This window comes from Ascaphus truei, chromosome 3 (genome assembly GCF_040206685.1).
Source record: "Ascaphus truei isolate aAscTru1 chromosome 3, aAscTru1.hap1, whole genome shotgun sequence".
In the NCBI taxonomy this organism is placed as follows: domain Eukaryota; kingdom Metazoa; phylum Chordata; class Amphibia; order Anura; family Ascaphidae; genus Ascaphus; species Ascaphus truei.
Genome location: NC_134485.1, coordinates 134,699,556 through 134,713,846, shown reverse-complemented (window position 1 = coordinate 134,713,846; position 14,291 = coordinate 134,699,556).

Sequence of the window (14,291 nt, the reverse complement as noted above, 5' to 3'; positions counted from 1 at the left end):
CGGTACTTGTGGTTCGGACTGTCTCCAACCAGCCATAATGTTGTGAGAGTGAAATTATGTCTAAGTCCAGCTTTGGTACATTAGAAGCAACTCTGAAACTTAACCTAAGCGTTTTTCGAAGCTACTTTTTGGCTAACTTCTTATAGGAAGGTCTAGGAGCTCTGAAAATGAACGTGCGCGTCTTTCACTCTTCCCGAGGGACTTAGAAGAATTTTGTGATATTTTTTATTAAAATGGTGTATAAGGGTATATATATAAATATATTTTATGCACTGTATATGAGCTGGCGATTTCTAAGTCTGTAGTTCCGAGAGGGGTTAACCAGGCTCACTAATAAAGGTCAAGCCACTTGGCTGCCAGAATGCCCTGCTTCAGCACAGACCAGAAAGGCATTGTGATATGCGTATCCCCGGTATAGTCAGGGGTTAATGGGAGTCGTCCCCGTCCCCCCAGTATACGCCCAGAACCATGGACCCGGTACTTGTGGTTCGGACTGTCTCCAACCAGCCATAATGTTGTGAGAGTGAAATTATGTCTAAGTCCAGCTTTGGTACATTAGAAGCAACTCTGAAACTTAACCTAAGCGTTTTTCGAAGCTACTTTTAGGCTAACTTCTTATAGGAAGGTCTAGGAGCTCTGAAAATGAACGTGCGCGTCTTTCACTCTTCCCGAGGGACTTAGAAGAATTTTGTGATATTTTTTATTAAAATGGTGTATAAGGGTATATATATAAATATATTTTATGCACTGTATATGAGCTGGCGATTTCTAAGTCTGTGGTTCCGAGAGGGGGTAACCAGGCTCACTAATAAAGGTGAAGCCACTTGGCTGCCAGAATGCCCTGCTTCAGCACAGACCAGAAAGGCATTGTGATAAGCGTATCCCCGGTATAGTCAGGGGTTAATGGGAGTCGTCCCCGTCACCCCAGTATACGCCCAGAACCATGGACCCGGTACTTGTTGTTCGGACTGTCTCCAACCAGCCATAATGTTGTGAGAGTGAAATTATGTCTAAGTCCAGCTTTGGTACTTTAGAAGCAACTCTGAAACTTAACCTAAGCGTTTTTCGAAGCTACTTTTTGGCTAACTTCTTATAGGAAGGTCTAGGAGCTCTGAAAATGAACGTGCGCGTCTTTCACTCTTCCCGAGGGACTTAGAAGAATTTTGTGATATTTTTTATTAAAATGGTGTATAAGGGTATATATATATAAATATATTTTATGCACTGTATATGAGCTGGCGATTTCTAAGTCTGTAGTTCCGAGAGGGGTTAACCAGGCTCACTAATAATGGTCAAGCCACTTGGCTGCCAGAATGCCCTGCTTCAGCACAGACCAGAAAGGCATTGTGATAAGCGTATCCCCGGTATAGTCAGGGGTTAATGGGAGTCGTCCCCGTCCCCCCAGTATACGCCCAGAACCATGGACCCGGTACTTGTGGTTCGGACTGTCTCCAACCAGCCATAATGTTGTGAGAGTGAAATTATGTCTAAGTCCAGCTTTGGTACATTAGAAGCAACTCTGAAACTTAACCTAAGCGTTTTTCGAAGCTACTTTTTGGCTAACTTCTTATAGGAAGGTCTAGGAGCTCTGAAAATGAACGTGCGCGTCTTTCACTCTTCCCGAGGGACTTAGAAGAATTTTGTGATATTTTTTATTAAAATGGTGTATAAGGGTATATATATAAATATATTTTATGCACTGTATATGAGCTGGCGATTTCTAAGTCTGTAGTTCCGAGAGGGGTTAACCAGGCTCACTAATAAAGGTCAAGCCACTTGGCTGCCAGAATGCCCTGCTTCAGCACAGACCAGAAAGGCATTGTGATAAGCGTATCCCAGGTATAGTAAGGGGTTAATGGGAGTCGTCCCCGTCCCCCCAGTATACGCCCAGAACCATGGACCCGGTACTTGTGGTTCGGACTGTCTCCAACCAGCCATAATGTTGTGAGAGTGAAATTATGTCTAAGTCCAGCTTTGGTACATTAGAAGCAACTCTGAAACTTAACCTAAGCGTTTTTCGAAGCTACTTTTTGGCTAACTTCTTATAGGAAGGTCTAGCACCTCTGAAAATGAACGTGCGCGTCTTTCACTCTTCCCGAGGGACTTAGAAGAATTTTGTGATATTTTTTATTAAAATGGTGTATAAGGGTAAATATATAAATATATTTTATGCACTGTATAGGAGCTGGCGATTTCTAAGTCTGTGGTTCCGAGAGGGGGTAACCAGGCTCACTAATAAAGGTCAAGCCACTTGGCTGCCAGAATGCCCTGCTTCAGCACAGACCAGAAAGGCATTGTGATAAGCGTATCCCCGGTATAGTCAGGGGTTAATGGGAGTCGTCCCCGTCACCCCAGTATACGCCCAGAACCATGGACCCGGTACTTGTTGTTCGGACTGTCTCCAACCAGCCATAATGTTGTGAGAGTGAAATTATGTCTAAGTCCAGCTTTGGTACTTTAGAAGCAACTCTGAAACTTAACCTAAGCGTTTTTCGAAGCTACTTTTTGGCTAACTTCTTATAGGAAGGTCTAGGAGCTCTGAAAATGAACGTGCGCGTCTTTCACTCTTCCCGAGGGACTTAGAAGAATTTTGTGATATTTTTTATTAAAATGGTGTATAAGGGTATATATATAAATATATTTTATGCACTGTATATGAGCTGGCGATTTCTAAGTCTGTAGTTCCGAGAGGGGTTAACCAGGCTCACTAATAATGGTCAAGCCACTTGGCTGCCAGAATGCCCTGCTTCAGCACAGACCAGAAAGGCATTGTGATAAGCGTATCCCCGGTATAGTCAGGGGTTAATGGGAGTCGTCCCCGTCCCCCCAGTATACGCCCAGAACCATGGACCCGGTACTTGTGGTTCGGACTGTCTCCAACCAGCCATAATGTTGTGAGAGTGAAATTATGTCTAAGTCCAGCTTTGGTACATTAGAAGCAACTCTGAAACTTAACCTAAGCGTTTTTCGAAGCTACTTTTTGGCTAACTTCTTATAGGAAGGACTAGGAGCTCTGAAAATGAACGTGCGCGTCTTTCACTCTTCCCGAGGGACTTAGAAGAATTTTGTGATATTTTTTATTAAAATGGTGTATAAGGGTATATATATAAATATATTTTATGCACTGTATATGAGCTGGCGATTTCTAAGTCTGTAGTTCCGAGAGGGGTTAACCAGGCTCACTAATAAAGGTCAAGCCACTTGGCTGCCAGAATGCCCTGCTTCAGCACAGACCAGAAAGGCATTGTGATAAGCGTATCCCCGGTATAGTCAGGGGTTAATGGGAGTCGTCCCCGTCCCCCCAGTATACGCCCAGAACCATGGACCCGGTACTTGTGGTTCGGACTGTCTCCAACCAGCCATAATGTTGTGAGAGTGAAATTATGTCTAAGTCCAGCTTTGGTACATTAGAAGCAACTCTGAAACTTAACCTAAGCGTTTTTCGAAGCTACTTTTTGGCTAACTTCTTATAGGAAGGTCTAGGAGCTCTGAAAATGAACGTGCGCGTCTTTCACTCTTCCCGAGGGACTTACTGTAGAAGAATTTTGTGATATTTTTTATTAAAATGGTGTATAAGGGTATATATATAAATATATTTTATGCACTGTATATGAGCTGGCGATTTCTAAGTCTGTAGTTCCGAGAGGGGTTAACCAGGCTCACTAATAAAGGTCAAGCCACTTGGCTGCCAGAATGCCCTGCTTCAGCACAGACCAGAAAGGCATTGTGATAAGCGTATCCCCGGTATAGTAAGGGGTTAATGGGAGTCGTCCCCGTCCCCCCAGTATACGCCCAGAACCATGGACCCGGTACTTGTGGTTCGGACTGTCTCCAACCAGCCATAATGTTGTGAGAGTGAAATTATGTCTAAGTCCAGCTTTGGTACATTAGAAGCAACTCTGAAACTTAACCTAAGCGTTTTTCGAAGCTACTTTTTGGCTAACTTCTTATAGGAAGGTCTAGGAGCTCTGAAAATGAACGTGCGCGTCTTTCACTCTTCCCGAGGGACTTAGAAGAATTTTGTGATATTTTTTATTAAAATGGTGTATAAGGGTAAATATATAAATATATTTTATGCACTGTATATGAGCTGGCGATTTCTAAGTCTGTGGTTCCGAGAGGGGGTAACCAGGCTCACTAATAAAGGTCAAGCCACTTGGCTGCCAGAATGCCCTGCTTCAGCACAGACCAGAAAGGCATTGTGATAAGCGTATCCCCGGTATAGTCAGGGGTTAATGGGAGTCGTCCCCGTCACCCCAGTATACGCCCAGAACCATGGACCAGTACTTGTGGTTCGGACTGTCTCCAACCAGCCATAATGTTGTGAGAGTGAAATTATGTCTAAGTCCAGCTTTGGTACATTAGAAGCAACTCTGAAACTTAACCTAAGCGTTTTTCGAAGCTACTTTTTGGCTAACTTCTTATAGGAATGTCTAGGAGCTCTGAAAATGAACGTGCGCGTCTTTCACTCTTCCCGAGGGACTTAGAAGAATTTTGTGATATTTTTTATTAAAATTGTGTATAAGGGTATATATATAAATTTATTTTATGCACTGTATATGAGCTGGCGATTTCTAAGTCTGTAGTTCCGAGAGGGGTTAACCAGGCTCACTAATAATGGTCAAGCCACTTGGCTGCCAGAATGCCCTGCTTCAGCACAGACCAGAAAGGCATTGTGATAAGCGTATCCCCGGTATAGTCAGGGGTTAATGGGAGTCGTCCCCGTCCCCCCAGTATACGCCCAGAACCATGGACCCGGTACTTGTGGTTCGGACTGTCTCCAACCAGCCATAATGTTGTGAGAGTGAAATTATGTCTAAGTCCAGCTTTGGTACATTAGAAGCAACTCTGAAACTTAACCTATGCGTTTTTCGAAGCTACTTTTTGGCTAACTTCTTATAGGAAGGTCTAGGAGCTCTGAAAATGAACGTGCGCGTCTTTCACTCTTCCCGAGGGACTTAGAAGAATTTTGTGATATTTTTTATTAAAATGGTGTATAAGGGTATATATATAAATATATTTTATGCACTGTATATGAGCTGGCGATTTCTAAGTCTGTAGTTCCGAGAGGGGTTAACCAGGCTCACTAATAAAGGTCAAGCCACTTTGCTGCCAGAATGCCCTGCTTCAGCACAGACCAGAAAGGCATTGTGATAAGCGTATCCCCGGTATAGTCAGGGGTTAATGGGAGTCGTCCCCGTCCCCCCAGTATACGCCCAGAACCATGGACCCGGTACTTGTGGTTCGGACTGTCTCCACCAGCCATAATGTTGTGAGAGTGAAATTATGTCTAAGTCCAGCTTTGGTACATTAGAAGCAACTCTGAAACTTAACCTAAGCGTTTTTCGAAGCTACTTTTTGGCTAACTTCTTATAGGAAGGTCTAGGAGCTCTGAAAATGAACGTGCGCGTCTTTCACTCTTCCCGAGGGACTTAGAAGAATTTTGTGATATTTTTTATTAAAATGGTGTATAAGGGTAAATATATAAATATATTTTATGCACTGTATATGAGCTGGCGATTTCTAAGTCTGTGGTTCCGAGAGGGGGTAACCAGGCTCACTAATAAAGGTCAAGCCACTTGGCTGCCAGAATGCCCTGCTTCAGCACAGACCAGAAAGGCATTGTGATAAGCGTATCCCCGGTATAGTCAGGGGTTAATGGGAGTCGTCCCCGTCACCCCAGTATACGCCCAGAACCATGGACCAGTACTTGTGGTTCGGACTGTCTCCAACCAGCCATAATGTTGTGAGAGTGAAATTATGTCTAAGTCCAGCTTTGGTACATTAGAAGCAACTCTGAAACTTAACCTAAGCGTTTTTCGAAGCTACTTTTTGGCTAACTTCTTATAGGAATGTCTAGGAGCTCTGAAAATGAACGTGCGCGTCTTTCACTCTTCCCGAGGGACTTAGAAGAATTTTGTGATATTTTTTATTAAAATTGTGTATAAGGGTATATATATAAATATATTTTATGCACTGTATATGAGCTGGCGATTTCTAAGTCTGTAGTTCCGAGAGGGGTTAACCAGGCTCACTAATAATGGTCAAGCCACTTGGCTGCCAGAATGCCCTGCTTCAGCACAGACCAGAAAGGCATTGTGATAAGCGTATCCCCGGTATAGTCAGGGGTTAATGGGAGTCGTCCCCGTCCCCCCAGTATACGCCCAGAACCATGGACCCGGTACTTGTGGTTCGGACTGTCTCCAACCAGCCATAATGTTGTGAGAGTGAAATTATGTCTAAGTCCAGCTTTGGTACATTAGAAGCAACTCTGAAACTTAACCTATGCGTTTTTCGAAGCTACTTTTTGGCTAACTTCTTATAGGAAGGTCTAGGAGCTCTGAAAATGAACGTGCGCGTCTTTCACTCTTCCCGAGGGACTTAGAAGAATTTTGTGATATTTTTTATTAAAATGGTGTATAAGGGTATATATATAAATATATTTTATGCACTGTATATGAGCTGGCGATTTCTAAGTCTGTAGTTCCGAGAGGGGTTAACCAGGCTCACTAATAAAGGTCAAGCCACTTGGCTGCCAGAATGCCCTGCTTCAGCACAGACCAGAAAGGCATTGTGATAAGCGTATCCCCGGTATAGTCAGGGGTTAATGGGAGTCGTCCCCGTCCCCCCAGTATACGCCCAGAACCATGGACCCGGTACTTGTGGTTCGGACTGTCTCCAACCAGCCATAATGTTGTGAGAGTGAAATTATGTCTAAGTCCAGCTTTGGTACATTAGAAGCAACTCTGAAACTTAACCTAAGCGTTTTTCGAAGCTACTTTTTGGCTAACTTCTTATAGGAAGGTCTAGGAGCTCTAAAAATGAACGTGCGCGTCTTTCACTCTTCCCGAGGGACTTAGAAGAATTTTGTGATATTTTTTATTAAAATGGTGTATAAGGGTATATATATATAAATATATTTTATGCACTGTATATGAGCTGGCGATTTCTAAGTCTGTGGTTCCGAGAGGGGGTAACCAGGCTCACTAATAAAGGTCAAGCCACTTGGCTGCCAGAATGCCCTTCTTCAGCACAGACCAGAAAGGCATTGTGATAAGCGTATCCCTGGTATTTTCAGGGGTTAATGGGAGTCCCCCCCGTCCCCCCAGTATACGCCCAGAACCATGGACCTGGTACTTGTGGTTCGGACTGTCTCCAACCAGCCATAATGTTGTGAGAGTGAAATTATGTCTAAGTCCAGCTTCGGTACATTAGAAGCAACTCTGAAACTTAACCTAAGCATTCTTCGAAGCTACTTTTTGGCTAACTTCTTATAGGAAGGTCTAGGAGTTCTGAAAATGAAAGTGCGCGTCTTTCACTCTTCCCGAGGGACTTAGAAGAATTTTGTGATATTTTTTATTAAAATGGTGTATAAGGGTATATATATAAATATATTTTATGCACTGTATATGAGCTGGCGATTTCTAAGTCTGTAGTTCCGAGAGGGGTTAACCAGGCTCACTAATAATGGTCAAGCCACTTGGCTGCCAGAATGCCCTGCTTCAGCACAGACCAGAAAGGCATTGTGATAAGCGTATCCCCGGTATAGTCAGGGGTTAATGGGAGTCGTCCCCGTCCCCCCAGTATACGCCCAGAACCATGGACCCGGTACTTGTGGTTCGGACTGTCTCCAACCAGCCATAATGTTGTGAGAGTGAAATTATGTCTAAGTCCAGCTTTGGTACATTAGAAGCAACTCTGAAACTTAACCTAAGCGTTTTTCGAAGCTACTTTTTGGCTAACTTCTTATAGGAAGGTCTAGGAGCTCTGAAAATGAACGTGCGCGTCTTTCACTCTTCCCGAGGGACTTAAAAGAATTTTGTGATATTTTTTATTAAAATGGTGTATAAGGGTATATATATAAATATATTTTATGCACTGTATATGAGCTGGCGATTTCTAAGTCTGTAGTTCCGAGAGGGGTTAACCAGGCTCACTAATAAAGGTCAAGCCACTTGGCTGCCAGAATGCCCTGCTTCAGCACAGACCAGAAAGGCATTGTGATAAGCGTATCCCCGGTATAGTCAGGGGTTAATGGGAGTCGTCCCCGTCCCCCCAGTATACGCCCAGAACCATGGACCCGGTACTTGTGGTTCGGACTGTCTCCAACCAGCCATAATGTTGTGAGAGTGAAATTATGTCTAAGTCCAGCTTTGGTACATTAGAAGCAACTCTGAAACTTAACCTAAGCGTTTTTCGAAGCTACTTTTTGGCTAACTTCTTATAGGAAGGTCTAGGAGCTCTGAAAATGAACGTGCGCGTCTTTCACTCTTCCCGAGGGACTTAGAAGAATTTTGTGATATTTTTTATTAAAATGGTGTATAAGGGTAAATATATAAATATATTTTATGCACTGTATATGAGCTGGCGATTTCTAAGTCTGTGGTTCCGAGAGGGGGTAACCAGGCTCACTAATAAAGGTCAAGCCACTTGGCTGCCAGAATGCCCTGCTTCAGCACAGACCAGAAAGGCATTGTGATAAGCGTATCCCCGGTATAGTCAGGGGTTAATGGGAGTCGTCCCCGTCACCCCAGTATACGCCCAGAACCATGGACCCGGTACTTGTTGTTCGGACTGTCTCCAACCAGCCATAATGTTGTGAGAGTGAAATTATGTCTAAGTCCAGCTTTGGTACATTAGAAGCAACTCTGAAACTTAACCTAAGCGTTTTTCGAAGCTACTTTTTGGCTAACTTCTTATAGGAAGGTCTAGGAGCTGTGAAAATGAACGTGCGCGTCTTTCACTCTTCCCGAGGGACTTAGAAGAATTTTGTGATATTTTTTATTAAAATGGTGTATAAGGGTATATATATAAATATATTTTATGCACTGTATATGAGCTGGCGATTTCTAAGTCTGTAGTTCCGAGAGGGGTTAACCAGGCTCACTAATAAAGGTCAAGCCATTTGGCTGCCAGAATGCCCTGCTTCAGCACAGACCAGAAAGGCATTGTGATATGCGTATCCCCGGTATAGTCAGGGGTTAATGGGAGTCGTCCCCGTCCCCCCAGTATACGCCCAGAACCATGGACCCGGTACTTGTGGTTCGGACTGTCTCCAACCAGCCATAATGTTGTGAGAGTGAAATTATGTCTAAGTCCAGCTTTGGTACATTAGAAGCAACTCTGAAACTTAACCTAAGCGTTTTTCGAAGCTACTTTTAGGCTAACTTCTTATAGGAAGGTCTAGGAGCTCTGAAAATGAACGTGCGCGTCTTTCACTCTTCCCGAGGGACTTAGAAGAATTTTGTGATATTTTTTATTAAAATGGTGTATAAGGGTATATATATAAATATATTTTATGCACTGTATATGAGCTGGCGATTTCTAAGTCTGTAGTTCCGAGAGGGGTTAACCAGGCTCACTAATAAAGGTCAAGCCACTTGGCTGCCAGAATGCCCTGCTTCAGCACAGACCAGAAAGGCATTGTGATAAGCGTATCCCCGGTATAGTCAGGGGTTAATGGGAGTCGTCCCCGTCCCCCCAGTATACGCCCAGAACCATGGACCCGGTACTTGTGGTTCGGACTGTCTCCAACCAGCCATAATGTTGTGAGAGTGAAATTATGTCTAAGTCCAGCTTTGGTACTTTAGAAGCAACTCTGAAACTTAACCTAAGCGTTTTTCGGAGCTACTTTTTGGCTAACTTCTTATAGGAAGGTCTAGGAGCTCTGAAAATGAACGTGCGCGTCTTTCACTCTTCCCGAGGGACTTAGAAGAATTTTGTGATATTTTTTATTAAAATGGTGTATAAGGGTATATATATAAATATATTTTATGCACTGTATATGAGCTGGCGATTTCTAAGTCTGTAGTTCCGAGAGGGGTTAACCAGGCTCACTAATAATGGTCAAGCCACTTGGCTGCCAGAATGCCCTGCTTCAGCACAGACCAGAAAGGCATTGTGATAAGCGTATCCCCGGTATAGTCAGGGGTTAATGGGAGTCGTCCCCGTCCCCCCAGTATACGCCCAGAACCATGGACCCGGTACTTGTGGTTCGGACTGTCTCCAACCAGCCATAATGTTGTGAGAGTGAAATTATGTCTAAGTCCAGCTTTGGTACATTAGAAGCAACTCTGAAACTTAACCTAAGCGTTTTTCGAAGCTACTTTTTGGCTAACTTCTTATAGGAAGGTCTAGGAGCTCTGAAAATGAACGTGCGCGTCTTTCACTCTTCCCGAGGGACTTAGAAGAATTTTGTGATATTTTTTATTAAAATGGTGTATAAGGGTATATATATAAATATATTTTATGCACTGTATATGAGCTGGCGATTTCTAAGTCTGTAGTTCCGAGAGGGGTTAACCAGGCTCACTAATAAAGGTCAAGCCACTTGGCTGCCAGAATGCCCTGCTTCAGCACAGACCAGAAAGGCATTGTGATAAGCGTATCCCCGGTATAGTCAGGGGTTAATGGGAGTCGTCCCCGTCCCCCCAGTATACGCCCAGAACCATGGACCCGGTACTTGTGGTTCGGACTGTCTCCAACCAGCCATAATGTTGTGAGAGTGAAATTATGTCTAAGTCCAGCTTTGGTACATTAGAAGCAACTCTGAAACTTAACCTAAGCGTTTTTCGAAGCTACTTTTTGGCTAACTTCTTATAGGAAGGTCTAGGAGCTCTGAAAATGAACGTGCGCGTCTTTCACTCTTCCCGAGGGACTTAGAAGAATTTTGTGATATTTTTTATTAAAATGGTGTATAAGGGTATATATATAAATATATTTTATGCACTGTATATGAGCTGGCGATTTCTAAGTCTGTGGTTCCGAGAGGGGTTAACCAGGCTCACTAATAAAGGTCAAGCCACTTGGCTGCCAGAATGCCCTGCTTCAGCACAGACCAGAAAGGCATTGTGATAAGCGTATCCCCGGTATAGTCAGGGGTTAATGGGAGTCGTCCCCGTCACCCCAGTATACGCCCAGAACCATGGACCCGGTACTTGTTGTTCGGACTGTCTCCAACCAGCCATAATGTTGTGAGAGTGAAATTATGTCTAAGTCCAGCTTTGGTACATTAGAAGCAACTCTGAAACTTAACCTAAGCGTTTTTCGAAGCTACTTTTTGGCTAACTTCTTATAGGAAGGTCTAGGAGCTCTGAAAATGAACGTGCGCGTCTTTCACTCTTCCCGAGGGACTTAGAAGAATTTTGTGATATTTTTTATTAAAATGGTGTATAAGGGTATATATATAAATATATTTTATGCACTGTATATGAGCTGGCGATTTCTAAGTCTGTAGTTCCGAGAGGGGTTAACCAGGCTCACTAATAAAGGTCAAGCCACTTGGCTGCCAGAATGCCCTGCTTCAGCACAGACCAGAAAGGCATTGTGATATGCGTATCCCCGGTATAGTCAGGGGTTAATGGGAGTCGTCCCCGTCCCCCCAGTATACGCCCAGAACCATGGACCCGGTACTTGTGGTTCGGACTGTCTCCAACCAGCCATAATGTTGTGAGAGTGAAATTATGTCTAAGTCCAGCTTTGGTACATTAGAAGCAACTCTGAAACTTAACCTAAGCGTTTTTCGAAGCTACTTTTTGGCTAACTTCTTATAGGAAGGTCTAGGAGCTCTAAAAATGAACGTGCGCGTCTTTCACTCTTCCCGAGGGACTTAGAAGAATTTTGTGATATTTTTTATTAAAATGGTGTATAAGGGTATATATATATATAAATATATTTTATGCACTGTATATGAGCTGGCGATTTCTAAGTCTGTGGTTCCGAGAGGGGGTAACCAGGCTCACTAATAAAGGTCAAGCCACTTGGCTGCCAGAATGCCCTTCTTCAGCACAGACCAGAAAGGCATTGTGATAATCGTATCCCTGGTATTTTCAGGGGTTAATGGGAGTCCCCCCCGTCCCCCCAGTATACGCCCAGAACCATGGACCTGGTACTTGTGGTTCGGACTGTCTCCAACCAGCCATAATGTTGTGAGAGTGAAATTATGTCTAAGTCCAGCTTCGGTACATTAGAAGCAACTCTGAAACTTAACCTAAGCATTCTTCGAAGCTACTTTTTGGCTAACTTCTTATAGGAAGGTCTAGGAGTTCTGAAAATGAAAGTGCGCGTCTTTCACTCTTCCCTAGGGACTTAGAAGAATTTTGTGAAATTTTTTATTAAAATGGTGTATAAGGGTATATATATAAATATATTGTATGCACTGTATATGAGCTGGCGATTTCTAAGTCTGTAGTTCCGAGAGGGGGTAACCAGACTCACTAATAAAGGTCAAGCCACTTGGCTGCCAGAATGCCCTGCTTCAGCACAGACCAGAAAGGCATTGTGATAAGCGTATCCCCGGTATAGTCAGGGGTTAATGGGAGTCGTCCCCGTCCCCCCGGTATACGCCCAGAACCATGGACCCGGTACTTGTGGTTCGGACTGTCTCCAACCAGCCATAATGTTGTGAGAGTGAAATTATGTCTAAGTCCAGCTTCGGTACATTAGAAGCAACTCTGAAACTTAACCTAAGCGTTTTTCGAAGCTACTTTTAGGCTAACTTCTTATAGGAAGGTCTAGGAGCTCTGAAAATGAACGTGCGCGTCTTCCACTCTTCCCGAGGGACTTAGAAGAATTTTGTGATATTTATTATTAAAATGGTGTATAAGGGTATATATATAAATATATTTTATGCACTGTATATGAGCTGGCGATTTCTAAGTCTGTAGTTCCGAGAGGGGTTAACCAGGCTCACTAATAAAGGTCAAGCCACTTGGCTGCCAGAATGCCCTGCTTCAGCACAGACCAGAAAGGCATTGTGATAAGCGTATCCCCGGTATAGTCAGGGGTTAATGGGAGTCGTCCCCGTCCCCCCAGTATACGCCCAGAACCATGGACCCGGTACTTGTGGTTCGGACTGTCTCCAACCAGCCATAATGTTGTGAGAGTGAAATTATGTCTAAGTCCAGCTTTGGTACATTAGAAGCAACTCTGAAACTTAACCTAAGCGTTTTTCGAAGCTACTTTTTGGCTAACTTCTTATAGGAAGGTCTAGGAGCTCTAAAAATGAACGTGCGCGTCTTTCACTCTTCCCGAGGGACTTAGAAGAATTTTGTGATATTTTTTATTAAAATGGTGTATAAGGGTATATATATATATAAATATATTTTATGCACTGTATATGAGCTGGCGATTTCTAAGTCTGTGGTTCCGAGAGGGGGTAACCAGGCTCACTAATAAAGGTCAAGCCACTTGGCTGCCAGAATGCCCTTCTTCAGCACAGACCAGAAAGGCATTGTGATAATCGTATCCCTGGTATTTTCAGGGGTTAATGGGAGTCCCCCCCGTCCCCCCAGTATACGCCCAGAACCATGGACCTGGTACTTGTGGTTCGGACTGTCTCCAACCAGCCATAATGTTGTGAGAGTGAAATTATGTCTAAGTCCAGCTTCGGTACATTAGAAGCAACTCTGAAACTTAACCTAAGCATTCTTCGAAGCTACTTTTTGGCTAACTTCTTATAGGAAGGTCTAGGAGTTCTGAAAATGAAAGTGCGCGTCTTTCACTCTTCCCTAGGGACTTAGAAGAATTTTGTGAAATTTTTTATTAAAATGGTGTATAAGGGTATATATATAAATATATTTTATGCACTGTATATGAGCTGGCGATTTCTAAGTCTGTAGTTCCGAGAGGGGGTAACCAGACTCACTAATAAAGGTCAAGCCACTTGGCTGCCAGAATGCCCTGCTTCAGCACAGACCAGAAAGGCATTGTGATAAGCGTATCCCCGGTATAGTCAGGGGTTAATGGGAGTCGTCCCCGTCCCCCCGGTATACGCCCAGAACCATGGACCCGGTACTTGTGGTTCGGACTGTCTCCAACCAGCCATAATGTTGTGAGAGTGAAATTATGTCTAAGTCCAGCTTCGGTACATTAGAAGCAACTCTGAAACTTAACCTAAGCGTTTTTCGAAACTACTTTTTGGCTAACTTCTTATAGGAAGGTCTAGGAGCTCTGAAAATGAACGTGCGCGTCTTTCACTCTTCCCGAGGGACTTAGAAGAATTTTGTGATATTTTTTATTAAAATGGTGTATAAGGGTATATATAAATATATTTTATGCACTGTATATGAGCTGGCGATTTCTAAGTCTGTAGTTCCGAGAGGGGGTAACCAGGCTCACTAATAAAGGTCAAGCCACTTGGCTGCCAGAATGCCCTGCTTCAGCACAGACCAGAAAGGCATTGTGATAAGCGTATCCCCGGTATAGTCAGGGGTTAATGGGAGTCGTCCCCGTCCCCCCAGTATACGCCCAGAACCATGGACCCGGTACTTGTGGTTCGGACTGTCTCCAAC